The following is a 16,367-nucleotide window of genomic DNA, read 5'->3' on the forward strand; positions in this document are numbered from 1 at the left end:
CAAAGAAGATATACAGACTGCCAACAAACACATGAAAGAATGCTCAACATCATTAATCATCAGAGAAATGCAAATCAAAACTACAATGAGATATCATCTCACACCAGTCAGAATGGCCATCATCAAAAAATCTAGAAACAATAAATGCTGGAGAGGGTGTGGAGAAAAGGGAACCCTCTTGCACTGCTGGTGGGAATGTGAATTGGTTCACCCACTATGGAGAACAGTATGGAGGTTCCTTAAAAAACTTCAAATAGAACTACCATATGACCCAGCAATCCCACTACTGGGCATATACCCTGAGAAAACCGAAATTCAAAAAGAGTCATGTACCAAAATGTTCACTGCAGCTCTATTTACAATAGCCTGGAGATGGAAACAACCTAAGTGCCCATCATCGGATGAATGGATAAAGAAGATGTGGCACATATATACAATGGAATATTACTCAGCCATAAAAAGAAACGAAATTGAGCTATTTGTAATGAGGTGGATAGACCTAGAGTCTGTCATACACAGTGAAGTAAGTCAGAAAGAAAAAGACAAATACCGTATGCTAACACATATATATGGAATTTAAGAAAAAAAAATGTCATGAAGAACCTAGGGGTAAGGCAGGAATAAAGACGCAGACCTCCTAGAGAACGGACTTGAGGTTATGGGGAGGGGGAAGGGTGAGCTGTGACGGGGCGAGAGAGAGTCATGGACATATACACACTAACAAACGTAGTAAGGTAGATAGCTAGTGGGAAGCAGCCGCATGGCACAGGGATATTGGCTCGGTGCTTTGTGACAGCCTGGAGGGGTGGGATAGGGAGGGTGGGAGGGAGGGAGACGCAAGAGGGAAGAGATATGGGAACATATGTATATGTATAACTGATTCACTTTGTTATAAAGCAGAAACTAACACACCATTGTAAAGCAATTATACCCCAATAAGGATGTTAAAAAAAAAAAAAAATCACTGTAAACTGGATAATGAATCTGTCAAGGAAACTTAGGGGTCTACTGAGCATTCAGTCGTGAACCCGGCATGCACTGAATACAGACAGAAGAGCAGAAGACCTGCAAGGCCACTGAGCCATAACCCAGAGCCCAACATGAAACCCAGTGGTCAGCATTGAACAACCAGCCAGGATTGCCCCAAGGACAGGTTGCACCCACCATTGTGATCTCAATGGCCAGGAATGGGACAACCTAAGCATCATCATAAGAGGAAGGATAAATAAAAATTTTCCAGTATCTTGAAGCTATAGTCCATTTACCTCTGGAGTCCTAAGTAATTTTAATAGGTGCTTCTGGAGATTTTTATTTATCAATTATATTTTAATATGTCACTGTGCATATGACTAATTTTACTTTGAAGAATATTTGGTTTTAATTTGGAGAATATCTACTAATCTATCACGGGATATTAATGCTCTGTGGAACATAGTTTAAGAATTGCTGCCTACCAGATTTAGATGAAGGTCAGGTTAACATATCTGTAATACTTTTCTCTTGTCTGCATTTTTCTGAGATAAAGTGGGATACGTGGGATAAGAGGTTAAGATAAGTGCAGAGCAAATGGTAGGTGCACTAGTCAGAAACTAAGGAAATTGAGGCAGGAGAAACGAAAAAGTTAATTATTGGCTACTTGACAATTAGTTTTTCTAACCAGATAATAGCATATAAATTTAAAGTATGTGAAATGGGACTTATGAGGTAAATTACTGGCAATCTTTTGAAGGAGACTAGGAGAAATTGAGAACAACAAAGAAGTTTGGGTATCTAATGGATGTATGTAATGGTGGAACAGAAGGAAACTAGGAAGATATGAACTGCTAAGTGAGATTCATTTGAAATTTTGTTTAACAATATTCCTGGTGGTGACATACCCTAGTTTGCCGGGAAAGAAATCACCTGCTTGCTTTGGCTCACATTCTCTGGCTGTCAGTGGGTAACACCAATTATGCTCTGGGAATATACAGGTGAAGCATTGTTTATCCTCCATAAAACTTTACACATGAATAGGTAACTAAAAACCATGAATATTTATAGCTCCAAATTATACAGAGCAAGGGCCTCCACATTGGAAATCAATTAAATTTTAGCTTCCCACGGGATTTATTAACCTCCAGACTACCTGTCTCTCCTTTCCCAATGAGTTTCCTATAAATAAACATGACATATAACTCTCTCTCTCTCTCTCTCTCTGTGTGTGTGTGTGTGCGCGCGCACGCGCGCGTGTGTGTTAGGCTGGGTCAATAGATGAATGAAGCATAGTCACTGGAATATCAATACGTACTTCTAAATGTAAGTTGGCAGATTTATTTTCAGGTCACAAGGCCCAATGTACGAGGGTAAACTGATTTTAGAAAGATGCTCTTTCTTTCTTTCTCTCTCCCTCTCCCTTTCTGCTACCGTTATTCCTCAGTATATTCTCCTTATTTGTAAACGTCTGAACTGTCACAGAGGTCCAAGTCTTTTCTAGCCACTAGCTAAATCAATGGATTTACAGAGATCAAATCATTATGTTATACACCTTAACATTATAAAGTTATGTCGATTATATCTCAATAAAACTGAGGGGAAAACAAACAAAAACAATGGATTTGAATACTGTAGATACTTGGAACAGAGGAATCATCAACCCATTAGCATCAGGCTGAGTGTGTTCCTCTTCTAATCCCCAAACCCTGTAGCTCTGTGTAAGTGCAACCATACATATGTCTCTATGTAGTTAGTTACCTATGTCAAATGGATTGCATTTACTGACCAGAAGTTTGTCACCTCTTATCGTTTTTAAGAGTGGTGAAATTTTTAACTCATTAAAAATTTAATGAAATTTTGTTTAAACAAAAATTCTAGATTGATTTAACAATCAATCAAACTTTCTAATGTGAAGTAACACACATACAGACAAATGCATACAGCATACATTTAGAGTAGTTTAATTAGTGATTATATACCAAAGCCCATGTAACCAACGCGCAGGTCAGGAAATTGAAGATTGACAGCATCCCCCAGGAGTCCCTTCCTGATCCAATCCCTCTCTCCCAACTAGAGGTAACTGTTACTTTCCTTTGTAGTTTTACAAAGTAGGTATGCTTTTTTAAGTATTACATTTTTTTCTCATTTGAACTTAATAAAAATTGATTTGTCTCTTTGTTGTTTTTTTTTCCCTTGGTCTTTTTTCCATGTTTTGTTTTTGTGATTCAACCATGTTGGTACATGCATAAAAATTAGGAAAACTCATTAGTTAATACATGTCATTTTTTGGTAGAATAACTTTGTACATAAAAGCTAAGTATAGAAAAAAGACTGTGGTTGCCCCTGGCAACTGGAAGAGAAGATATTGGTCTTTTTTCATTCTACATTAATCTTCCAAATCAGAGTATAGTCGACTTCCACTTATTAGTTGGCTTACACAAATGACCTTTTCCCCTTATTGCTATCCTTGAGAATGAGGGCCGTATTCTAGGGCTTGCACTACTGGCTGGCTTTTGGTACAACTCACTGGCAAGAATGAACACCATGGAACATAGCCTAGAAATAGACATTGAAGTAGGTCTCCTTGATATGAATGGCAATACCAAAGCTGGTTTGGTAAGCAACCCAAAAATGTAACATTTCACCAAAGTTCCCACATAGAGGTGAGTTTCTATTCTACTTGGTGTCTAATACCTTCTTGACTCGGTCTGAGAGAAAATGAGAAATGTTGCAACAAATACTATCAGTATAAAACTATTTTAATATTTGTAAAAAGTTAAGATAAAAAGAAAAAAACAGATTTCATATTTTCCCCCTCATAATAAGTTCCCAGGTGTTTTCATTACAGTTTTGATACAATAAGTAAATGGTCTTTGAGTGCAGCAAAGTAAAACGTTTTCTACCATGAAGAAACTTATACTATTAATATTTCTGGACCAATATTATAGACGTAAGATATACTGTGAGATAGTCAGCTTGATTTACTTCTCTGATGAGTATGCACATTAGGTATGTGTATGTAGGTATATGAATCAGGGAGATAAGCCGACCCTAAATTTGTCCTAAAGTGTTTCTTTTCTGATTTTGCTTCATGTCCCTATTTCCCATTTCAAAAGAAGCAATCCATTAAAAGTAATCTTGTTCTCCACAGGCGTGTAGTAAGTCTTTTGCTCATTTTCAGCTAAGTGTGTCATGACTAAGTAAAAGAGGAAAAACAGCTAACCTACTGAGGGATTAGGTAAAACAGGCAGATAATTAACATCACTGGGCAACATACATTTTGAATTTGTAGTCTTAAAGTGAAAACTATTATTAACCTTGAAATCATACTACACTTCTAAATCTTGAAATATATCTTCTCATGTTTACACTGGGGTTTTACCTATATATTTTGATAGCATTTCCTTAAAACATTATTTCATTTTTCATCTGTCCCTACCCACATATAAAGTTATCAAGCTATCATTAGTTTACTGTTTACAAAGAACTTTCTTGTACATATCTCTTTCGAGCTCCCAAACAACCCTATTAGTCAGACAGATTTCGTCAACAAATATTTACTGGATATCCTCCAGATGTATATTTCACACTGTGGCAAAGAGATGGTACAATGTGTAAGCAAATACAGTCCATACTCTCATGAAGTTTACCTTTTGGTGTGGAAGCCAAAGGACAAATTACTCCAATTAATTATAAGTGACTGGATAATTGTAAGTGTCAAATGTTCTGAAGGAGAAGCAAAGACTGCTAACATATGGTGAAGAAAGTGAAAAGAACTTTTACCATGTATTGAAAGTATCATGTCTGTTTTCTTTTCCTTCCTTCTTTCCTCCTCTCTCTGTTTCTCTTTTTAAGTATACACTATACTTTTTTTTTTTCCTCTCAAAAGACTTAGCATTTTTCCCCCTTTTCAGGGCAACATTATAGTTTTTGTAGGGACAAGTGAGTTTTTTTTATCACTTGATATAGTGTTCATAAATTTTGAAACCATCCAAGAAAGTGGTATATAGTTTTCTCAGATATGTCTTCAATGCCTATATGATAACGTCATTTTGGTTTTGTTGTCAACGATGTCATCACTGTTGTTCTTGTTGTCTTCTCTCCCCCCCACCGCTGCCAGTAAGGGAAGGAATGTTGGATTCATAGTAATTCTAATCTTTTGAGCCCTCAGGGGATTTAAAAAATAATCTTTATTTATTCTCTCCTGTGGCATTTATCCCACAGATTTAGTTATCATTTTTTTAAAGTGGAATAAAGTTGTAAGTAGAGGCTTCTCCAATTTTTGAAGAAAAAGAGGAACAAATTTCAGCATAAAACCTAGCAATTACTAACCAAACCTAATAGCCTGGGTTGAGCCCTATCTCGAGGAGCTATCCTCAGTAGAGAAAACTGAAAGTTTGAGTACATCTGATAGGGTTAAAAGAAAGTTACATTAAGTGTTAGAGCTCATTACAATTTTCACATAAAATATTATCTGATCATCATCTTGATTTTATATGGAAAAAAACATTATTATTAGCACCCAGTATTGAATGATTATCTGAGGCTCTGTTTCTGTGGCTTGTCCAAGGACAGTGAATGGTGAAAATGATACTTTAGAGGCATATAAGCAAAGCAAAAGTTACTTGGAGTATTTTGGATTCTAAGATTATCTTCCTACCAATGGCAAAACCAAATATCAGGAAAGCAAGGAATCTCACACTGAAATACACAGAAACCCCTGATGTTTTAACTCAATCAAGAAAATTCCCTGTCTCAATTTTGCAATAGGAAATAAGGAAATTCAAATTTGTATGCATACCTTATTTCCTCGAGGTAGCAATGCTTGTTGGTTGATGCAGCTGATAAAAATGTTGCCACGATCTCCAGGAGTCTTCAAAGCTGCACTACCGCTTGAGAGAAAAATCTACAATAGTACAGAGAAGAGAGTGGCCTGTTGACATAAAAAGTCACAGCACACTGTCATCCATCCCATAGATACTAATGCCAGGAAAGGGAGACCTCTTTAGAACTAAATCTATGGCTGCAGTTTGGAGCAATAAAGGAAAGATCTGAGAGGTCAGAGTCACAGAGAAAATATCTCTATATTACAGAAGTGAAGAATTCTATTTTTATCCACAATAGCTAATACGGTCTAGAAACTTCTCAGGCAAGCAAAGAAGAAAAAAAAAAAGAAATCAAGCTCGCCCCAGATGTCCAGAATATGCACCTTCATTTATTGGGCAGTCATATATGAGAAATGACCTCTCTGGAGGGTGCAATATGAATGATTAAAGCTCCCTTTAATGCTCCAAACTACTTCCAAAGCTCAGTGGGAACTCTGTGTTGCATTACTGGAAAAAAATTGAGTAAATATACCATTTTTCCTCTTTAGACCTCATTCTTGACTTTTTCCTAAATACTCTCTCCAATATAGGAATCACTACTTTTTTCTTCTCCCAAACGTTATAGATGTTATAGCTATATAATTTAGAACAACGAGTGCTTGGGTTTAATCATATAAGAGCATTTCGCCTATTCTAAATACAGGATGTGTGGGTTTTCTTATTTCTAACAGAAGATTTAAAATGTTTTATTTGTTATAATAAATATATCTTTAGCTAAATGAATTCAACTGGCTTTTACTGTATTGGAATCCATGCTAAATGTAGGAATTGCTTGGAATGAATGGACTTTAAAGAATATACTTGAGAGTGGGGGAGTTAGTCTCTTTTCTAGGAAATGAATAATCAGAAAAATAATAGTTCACCCAGAGAAGTGAAAGTCAATGAACAACATGGAAGCTGACTGTGAAAGCTTTCAGAAGATAGATAAAGCCAGTTAATATTTGGGATTACAGATATCATGAAATATTATAAAATAATGATATCCAGAGGTAAGGACAGGGAATGAAGAAAAAATAGAAGAAAATTTGAGCATCTATGGATATAAAGATACACTATCCCAAGCATGGAGCTTTTCTCAATTAAAGCAATGGTATTTACTAGAATGTTTTTGCATATTAATCCCCTAACTCAAAGTAGACACTCACATAATTGTGGAAAGAAAGGAGGAGGGTAGGGGAAAAGAGAGTGAGAAAGACAGAAATGAAACAGAGCCAATGATGAGCATCCCAGAACCCTTCCTGTGCCCTCTTGACTCAGAATCATCCCTAATACTTGTCTGTCATTTCTCCTCACCTTTTCCTGCCCTAGGTAAGAGATACCAATTTTGCATTCTATCCCCATCTTCTTCCACTATATCTTACCACCTTTTTGTAAAGCACACCAAGTTGGAAAATTCAGTAAAGAATTAATTCTTGTCTATCTCCAACCAGGTCCAAGAGAGAAGGCAGAAGGTCGACCCTCCCACTTCGCAAAGAAAGAGGTAACAGCTGTATTACTAGGTAATTTAACCAGATCATACAGTGGGTGGAGGCAGTATCCTTTTTGAATGGATGCACTGAACTAAGAAAAGACCACAGAACTGATTCCTATAGAGGTTTTTGTTTGTTTGGGTTTTTTTAGTCATCAAGTTATAACTCCTGATTAATAGAGAGCCAAACTCTTTTATGTGAGTAAAATTCCAGAAACAAATCCAATTGCATATCCCACTCCAGTCAGTAAACCAAGTGAGATAAAAGAATGAGTCACCATGCTGGTGTCCTTTTCATAAAGTAAAAGGTTTTTTTTTTCCCCCCAGAAAGGGGGGCTTACATGCTAAAATTTTCTTTCTGATAAAGGAGGATGAACTGATTCTCATGATTGAGAAAGAGATTAGCTACTGAGTAAGAGTCATAATGCTCACAGGAACCACATATAGCATTAAGCATGGAAGTCTTGTAGTCTTATGCTCCATTGTATGATTTATACATAATTCAGGTCCCAGAACTGGTAGTGATATACTTACCAGTTGTATCCGTAATAGCTACACCTTCCATACCCCTATTTAGCAATGGTTGGGGAGGATACCTAATGCTCTCTAAGATATGAACCAACTCAAGAAAAGGTGACCTGAGTGTATTAGCTAGCCACAGCTTAGCTTGCATTTAGGCTCCATTCAAAGAAAATAGGAGAACTTGCTATGCCCCCCCTGACTTCCCCATCTTTAAATGACAAACAGACAGAAGCAATGTGCCAGTGACCTACATTAACCCTGAACTTAAAGCAGATAGAAAGAACAATTACACTAATTGGTGCCAGATTCTGTTCTATGCAATAATTCAGTATATACGTATAACAATCTAATTCTAACATCACCACCACGAGCAGGATAATATTTTTCCCTTTTTGCAAAAGAAAAATAGAGAATTCACAAAGCTAATAATTTGCCTATGATCAGACTATTGGTAAAAATTTGAACCTGGCTCTATTTGACTCAAAATCTTACACTATTTCCATGCTGACATAATTTTTTTTTTCCCTGACACACAAAAAGCTGTAAAATAATTAAGTACACAACTTGATGAGTTTGGAGGTAAGTAGACAGGTATGAAATTATCACCACAATCTAAGCTATAAGCCTATTCATTACCACTGAAAGCTTTCTCCTGTCTTACTATTATTACTATTTGTGATAAGAACAAACATGAGATCTAGTCTCATAGCAAAATTTTTAGTATACAATACAGTATTATTAACTATAGGCACTATGCTGTACAGTAGATCTCTAGGACTTATTTGTCTCATATAACAGAAACTTTGTATTTTTTGACTAATACTTCCCTGTTTTCTGCTTCCTCTAGCCTCCGGCAACCACCATTCCACTCTCTGCTTCTATGAGTTTTACTATTTTAAATTGCTCATATAAGTGGTACCACATCATATTTGTCCTTCTATGCCTGGCTTATTTCACTTAGGATGTCTTCTAGGTTCATCTGTATTGTGGCCAATGATAAGATTTCCTTCTTTTTTTTAAAGCTGAATATTTCATTGTATGCATATACCACATTTTCTTTAGCGACTCCTCCCGATGGTGGATTTTTAGGTTGCTTCCATGTCTTGGTTATTGTAAATAATGTTGTAATGAATATGAGAGTACAGATATCTCTACAAGATCCTGATTTAAATTCCTTTGCATACACACCGAAAAGTGGTATTGCTGAATCATATGGTAGTTCTATTTTTAGTTTTTTGAGGAACGTCCACATTGTTTTCCATATTGGCTTAACCAATTTATATACCCAGTAACAGTATACGAGAGTTCCATTTTCTCCACATCTTCTTGGTGAGATAACATTTATCTTTTTTTTTTTAAATAAAAGCTATTCTACCAAGTGTGAGGTGATATCTCATTGCAGTTTCATTTGCATTTCCCTGATGATTAGTGATATTGAGTTTTTTCATTTATCTGTTGGCCATTTGCATGTCTTCTTTGGAGAACTGTGTACTTGGTTCCTCTGCCCCTTTTTTAAAATCAAGGCATTTATTTATTTATTTATTGCTACTCAGTTGTATGAGTTCTTTATATGTTTTGGATAGTAAACCCTTCGAGACATATGATTTGCAAATATTATTTTCCCATTCTGTAGGTTGTTGCTTCATTTTGTTGATTGTTGATTTTTCATATGTGTATATATATATATATATATATATTCTGCAAACAGATAATTTTACTTCTTTCTTTTCAATTTGAATGCCTTTTAAATTCTTTTTTTGACTAATTGCTCTGGCTAGGACTTCCAATACAATGTTTGAATAGAAGTAGAAAGAGTGAGCATCCTTGCCTTATTCCAGATCTCAAAGACAAAGTTTTCAGTTTTTCACCATTGAATATGATGTTAGATGTGGCTGTTTCCTACATAGCCTTTATTGTGGTGCAGCAAATTCCTTCTGTACCTAAATTTGTTGAGAATTTTTATCATGATAAGGTGTTGAATTTTGTCAAATACTTTTCCTGCATCTATTGAGATAATGTGATTTTAATTCTTCATTCTGTTAATGTGGTATATTAATTGATTTACACATGCTGAACCATTCTTGCACCCCAGGGATAGATCACACTTGGTCATGCTATATGATCCTCTTAATGTGCTGTTGAATTTGGTTTACTAATACTTTGTTGAAGATATTTGCATCCATGTTCATCAGGTATATTCACCTGAAGTTTTCTTGTGGTATCTTTTTCTGTCCTTTGATATCTGGGTGATGCTGATCTCAGTGTTTATAAATGTTCCCTTTTCTATTTTTTGAAAGAGCTTGAGAAGGATTGATAATTCTTTAAATGGCCTGTAGAATTCACCTGTGAAGCCATCTGGTCCTGGGCTTTAATTATTTTTAAGTACAAAGTTATTGATTACTGATTTAATTTCCTTTATCATACTTTCTTTATCCAGCAGAAAATTATAGCTTGAAATACTGTGGAAAATGTATTAATTTAGCATTTTGTTAAATACCTTCTAGGCACAAGGCCGTACACAATCATTAAATTTTATGAAGAGAAATGTATTCAATATTTTTTTTAATTTCAGAGACAATACACTATGTAAAATTTTCAGGACAATTTGTTATTTCTTTGTAGTAGTTTTTATTCCATTCATTTGTTCAGCAAGTATGTATTCAGTACTACTAAGTACCATGCTCTGTTCTAGCACCTGTGATGGAGCTATGTGCAAAGGAGACCATCATGTCTCCTTTGTCATCATGGAGCCCACCTTCTCTTTTATGTAAGTATGTTTGTGTACTGCCTACAAATGTCAAAGAAGTGTTTTAGAAATGGAAGATTGAAGAGGAAGAGTGAAAAATGAAGGGTGAAAAAGTTTAGGTGAAGCACAACAAAGCAGAAATTTCACAATATATAGTGATCATCTGTGTGTTCAGGCCTAAGCCCTAGTCACAGAACTCTAAAAAAGAGAAAAGAAGAGAAAAATATGTGTTATTTATTTTAGGCCAATAATAATTTTCCTTAGTTTTGGAAATTTTAAGATTTTTTGTTTTGTAGAAAAATAACATGAATGTCTTTAGCTTCAACCATTTGGGGGTACAAATAACATCAACATTTGAATCTCATTAGTTTGTTAGCATGGTCCTACATGATATCCAAACTCAACATCCATCTCCCACTGTATCCTCAGTAATTTCTGGGATTTCAGAAACGTTTTCTCATGTACACACATGTATTTTTATTTTTCAGTTAAAACAACCCTCTTCTCTGCATCTGTAACCTTCTTGAGCGTGGAGCTATGTTGTTTCAAAATTTAACCTCTCTTCTCATGGGAGTTCAATACCAATCTCTTTTAGAGGCAAGGACAAATGTCATACCAGTATGTTTCATTTATTCTTTCCTCATTCTGAGCATCTGTGCACCTATGTTCTCCTTCCTCCACAAAATTGGTTTCCCTAACTCTTTTCCCATTTCTGTTTTTAAAAAATTATCGAAACCCTTACGTATATCAACTCACACCAGTGAATGCTTGGAAGCAGGGTGTATCACCAGTCTCCTAAATGGAATCTAATTTTCTATAAGATTGAGACAGTCACTGAATTGGTCTAGGCATCATGTTTTTCATTTTTTAAATGGTAGATTTTAAATCTCCTTGGCTTTTTTCCTATTCAATATAATTTTTTAAATTGTAAGAAGTTCTGTTTTTTCCTTAAAAATAATCAAATGAGCGTTTTACAGGGTCTATTTTTCTTTTTTAAAAAAAACCTTTTAAGATGTTAAAAGATATTTATGCCTATAAATCTTTACAATTCTCCCAGAGTTTCTGTTGCATGCATATTTAATTTGTAGGCTGAGGGATTTGGGATAACAGTATCCTACTATAAAATGTCCTTATAGAATAAAGTAGATAGAGGCAATCTTCTGGAAAATAAATTATATGTATGTCAAGGCTATAGATCTAGAGAAAGCAAATTCCTCTTCACACAATTATGGGTCTCCCCTCCCCCAAAGAAGCCTGCTAGTTCTTATCCATAGTTCTTTTTTTACAGAAAAAAAGCTGGAATATTGCTAAAAAAATTAATCTGTCACTGAGGCATATGGAACTGTGAGTACTAGGAATGAAAGAATATTTATAAATAAAATATGAAGTAAATAACTAAGAAAAATATCAAAGAACTACTAATCAGCATGAAACTTAGATTACACATATGATTCAGGCATAAATATCAGTCTATAAAAATAATTATGGAAGGTTTGAGTGACTTTTCTCATTAATCATTTATTTTTTGGTTTTACTTAAAGGCAAATTCTGTAAGCTGATTAAAAGGAGGTTTTGCAGCCATGTGCTTCCTTATATGACATACCACCCTAGACTACAGTAACTGTACAAATAAGTCAACAAAAATACCGGGAAGCAACCTTTGGTATAAGCAAGGTTTCACAAAATGAAAAGAGATTAGTTATACAGTTAGTCCTTAATTATTTATTTCTAAGAAGTTATGACCATTGGGGTGCACATTGCAGCACTATTTACAATAGCCCAGTCATGGAAGCAACCTAAATGCCCATTGACAAAAACATGGATAAAGAAGATGTGGTACATATATAATGGAATATTACTCAGCCATAAAAAGGAATGAAATTGGGTCATTTGTAGAAACATGGATGGATCTAGAGACTGTCATACAGAGTGAAGTCAGAAAAACAAATATCGTATATTAATGCATACATGTGGAACCTAGAAAAATGGTACAGATGAACCAGTTTGCAAGGCAGAAATAGAGACACAGATGTAGAGAACAAACGTATGGACACCAAGGGGGAAAGTGGCGAGGGGCAGGGGTGGGGGTGTGATGAATTGGGCGATTGGGATTGACATGTATACACTGATGTGTATAAAATGGATGACTAATAAGAACCTGCTGTATAAAAAAAAATAAAATTAAATTTAAAAAAAAGTTATGACCACTTCTGTGGTTTCATGCAATGCCACCCACTCATGGACCCTTAGAAATACGAAGCAGAAATCTAGTACTCTCCCCTGTGGAATGGAGTTAAAAATATTCTTAGATCAAATCTCATAATACATCTATATTTCCTTGAAACTCTAAAGCAATAAGAAAGGGGAAAAGACTCAAACTGAACTAGAATCCATTATTTTAAGCCAGTAATGATTATATTTTATGACTTCTAGTCATTATTTAAACGAAAATAAAAGCCTATATATTTTTTTCAAGTTAAAAAAGTTTAGTTTCTATTTTATCCATTTAATAAAACTCCAGTGGAATGGTAAGCTGTAAACAACCAAGATTTCAGGTTTTTTCCCATTCTATGCTACATTGTTTTATTGCATTTTTAATAAAAGAGGAAAATATATTTAACATTTTTACTCTAAGTTATAAATAATTTTCAAGTTAAATTAATTATAATTGACTTATTATCTTGAAAGTGCATAAGCATTATAGGTAGCAAAATGCCTTATGTTTGTAGATATTCACACATCTAAAGGAACTGGATGCTACTGAATAAAATATAATAAAAATATATATATAAAAATAAATATATTGTCAAAGCTTTAGACAATAATATAACCTAGTATATTTTCTTCTTCTACCTTTGCCATTAATTCTTACCACCAAAAGGAAATCCATTTATCCATATGTATCACTGGAATAGATGTGAAATAAGGAAGAAAAAAAATGATAAGCGTCTAAGCTATTGGAGAGGTCAGTGCACATGAAATATTCTTAGGGGCTCTTATAACAGCTCTGCAATACCATAACATATTATTTCAAGTTGTTATTCTGTGTATGAGTATCTAGCTGACAGAACTGATTTTAAAGTGGGGCTCTGTTAAATGGAGCAGCGTGTGCAGAAAGAAATACCCCACGAGCATTCCTTCACACCTTATAACACCACCTCACTGGTTCATCCTTACTCTATGGCTGGAGACATGCCCAAAATCCACCAGAGGAAAGAATGGCCATATAGTTGTCACAGAACTTTTCAAATTATCTTTTCCTGTAAATATATTGGTCATATGCCTTATTAAAAAAAACAGCTCCCAAATTTGATATGATTTCTGCATTTTTTCTTACTATTTTTTTGCTCTACCACTTCTAAGAATATGGATAATGTCTTTAACTGCTGAAGATACAGGAAAAGAAATGATTAACATTTTTGTTGTAAATATTAAGTACCATATATGGAAAAATTGATACAGTACAAAGTGTAGAGAGATTACTAATTAATGTTAGTTTAACTTTTGGTTTAATGAAATTAAAAGTGTATTTGTATTCAAATTTCAGAATGAGAGCATCTTGTCTACTGTATTGGCAACATGATTTTTTTAACTATTTTATTTGATAGTTAAACATATGACTTTTCTCCTTAAATATATTAATATAATAAACTATATTAACATATTTTCTAATTTTGTGTTACCCTTGCATTTCCAAAATAATACCCATGCTTAAAACTATATTATTCCTGGGCCTCCCTGGTGGCGCAGTGGTTGAGAGTCCGCCTGCCAGTTCAGGGAAGGCGGGTTCGTCCCCCGGTCCGGGAGGGTCCCACGTGCCGCGGAGCGGCCGGTCCTGTGGGCCATGGCCGCTGGGCCAGCACGTCCGGAGCCTGTGCTCCGCAGCGGGAGAGGCCACAGCAGTGAGAGGCCTGCGTACCGCAAAAAAAATATAAAAATAAAAATAAAACTATATTATTCCTTTAATCTGCTTCTGGATGCTGATAATATTTTATTTAACATCTTTAATATTCATAAGTAAAACAGTTTTAATTTTTGTGAAAACATCATGTTTTGTATTGATTTTATCCTCACATAATAGAAAGAATCAGGATTTTTCTTCTTTTTTGATAATCTAGGAGAGTTTCAAAATCATTGGCATTACCTGTTCCCTAAATGTTGGTAAAATTTCTCTATGACATTCTCCATATATTCTGCTTTGGTTGAGGTAAAGGGATTGTTCTAAAACTTTCTTTTTTGAAATTGTTCAGTTTGGATGTTCTTTTTCATCTAGTGTCAGTTTATAAAAATTATATATTCCTGAGAAAGTATCCTTTTTTAATGAAGCCTTCAAATTTACATAGATGATTAAGAAAAGTCTCATTATTTTCTTAATTTGCTAGCCTATGTCTTAGTTTCTACTACACTGGATACATTTTCCTCTTTCTTGTCCTTTAAATACGTAGCTTCAAGTCTCCTGATTCAGAAAAGTTGCATTGAATCCTATTATTTAATTTTTGTTTTATGTGACTGTTATGGGTTTTTCCTTTGAGATCAATTATGTTCGTACTGAACGCTGTGTCTGCTGTAGTGTGCCGTCCTCAGGGGGGTCGGTGGTTGATAAATCTCAGAAGTCAGTCCTCTGGGAACTTGCTCAGCTGAAGAGAGCTCCTTTACCTAAGATTCATACACTCATCCCAGTGCAGCCTACCTCCAACTACTAGTGGATGCACGTACATAAAGACTTGACCTCTGGCTCAAATTGCTGATAACTCTGAATGGCCATCCCAGTTTCAGCATGCTCTACTGGTTCCTCTGAAGCTTTCTTACGATTGTACCACAGGCCAAATTTTCCCTTTTGTTCGCTCCTGTTTCTCTTCCTTTTCAGGACAAGTGGATGTCCTGAGAGCTCTCTCCAGTAAACTTCCGGCATTCTCATTTCCATCAAGGGCTCAGTTCAGGAGTAGCCAAGGTAAGTAGACACTAGAATTGTATTATGGTGGTGGAGTACTGTATTCGTTATCAACTGCTGTGTACCAAAGCTACTCAGAATTTGTCAGTTTATAACGACATTCATTGCCTCACAGAAATCCTGAGTTAGGGATCCACAAGCACCTCAGCTATGTGGTTCTACGTTAGGGTGTCTCAGGAGGTGGCAGTCAGGCAGGACTTCATTCATCTCAGGCTCCAGTGAGTCTGAAGGATCTGTTCCCAAGCTTTCTCACGTGGATGTCGGCAGGCCTCAGTTCCTCACTGGATATTGGGTAGAGAACTCAGCTCCTCGCCACACAGGCCTCTCCAAGGGGCTGCCTCATTAAATGGCATCTGGCTTCCCACAGAGCAAATATCCAAGGGAGACAGTGAGAGCTCAAGACCAAAGCCACATTCTTTTATGAGCCTCATCTCCAAAGTAACACACTCAACATTTCTGCCACACGCTACGGGTCTTAGAGAGCAATCCTGGTATAGTGCAGGATGGAGCTACACAAGGCTGTGAATCATAGAAGGCAGGGATCATCTGGGGCCACCTTGTAGGCTGCCTACAACAATTAGTCATGACAAGGCTGGTGTGCTAGATACATGTTGCTCTGCAACCAACTACCGGAAAATTTAGTGGCTTAAACAACACCTATTATCTCATCATTTTTGTGAGTCAAGAATTTGGGCACAGCTTAGCTGGATCCTCAGTTGCTGAGTCTCTTAGAAGTCTGCAGTCATCTCAAAGCTCGACTGGAAAGGATTTGCTTCCTAGCTCACTCACATGCTTGCTGGCAGGAGTAGTTCCTCATGGCCT

At 35.8% G+C, this 16,367-nt stretch overlaps 1 long non-coding RNA gene across 1 annotated transcript in view; it reads right to left on the bottom strand.

Moving 5' to 3' along the window:
- LOC137227839 (uncharacterized) overlaps window positions 1-5,871 on the bottom strand; it is a 406,963-nt gene extending 401,092 nt beyond the window's left edge. Inside the window, exon 1 of the long non-coding RNA XR_010945021.1 lies at window positions 5,774-5,871. This is a non-coding gene — a long non-coding RNA (uncharacterized lncRNA). The remainder of the gene's footprint in view (window positions 1-5,773) is intronic.
- Between the last annotated feature and the right edge of the window lie 10,496 nt (window positions 5,872-16,367).

Source organism: Pseudorca crassidens, chromosome 7 (assembly GCF_039906515.1).
Source record: "Pseudorca crassidens isolate mPseCra1 chromosome 7, mPseCra1.hap1, whole genome shotgun sequence".
NCBI lineage: Eukaryota > Metazoa > Chordata > Mammalia > Artiodactyla > Delphinidae > Pseudorca > Pseudorca crassidens.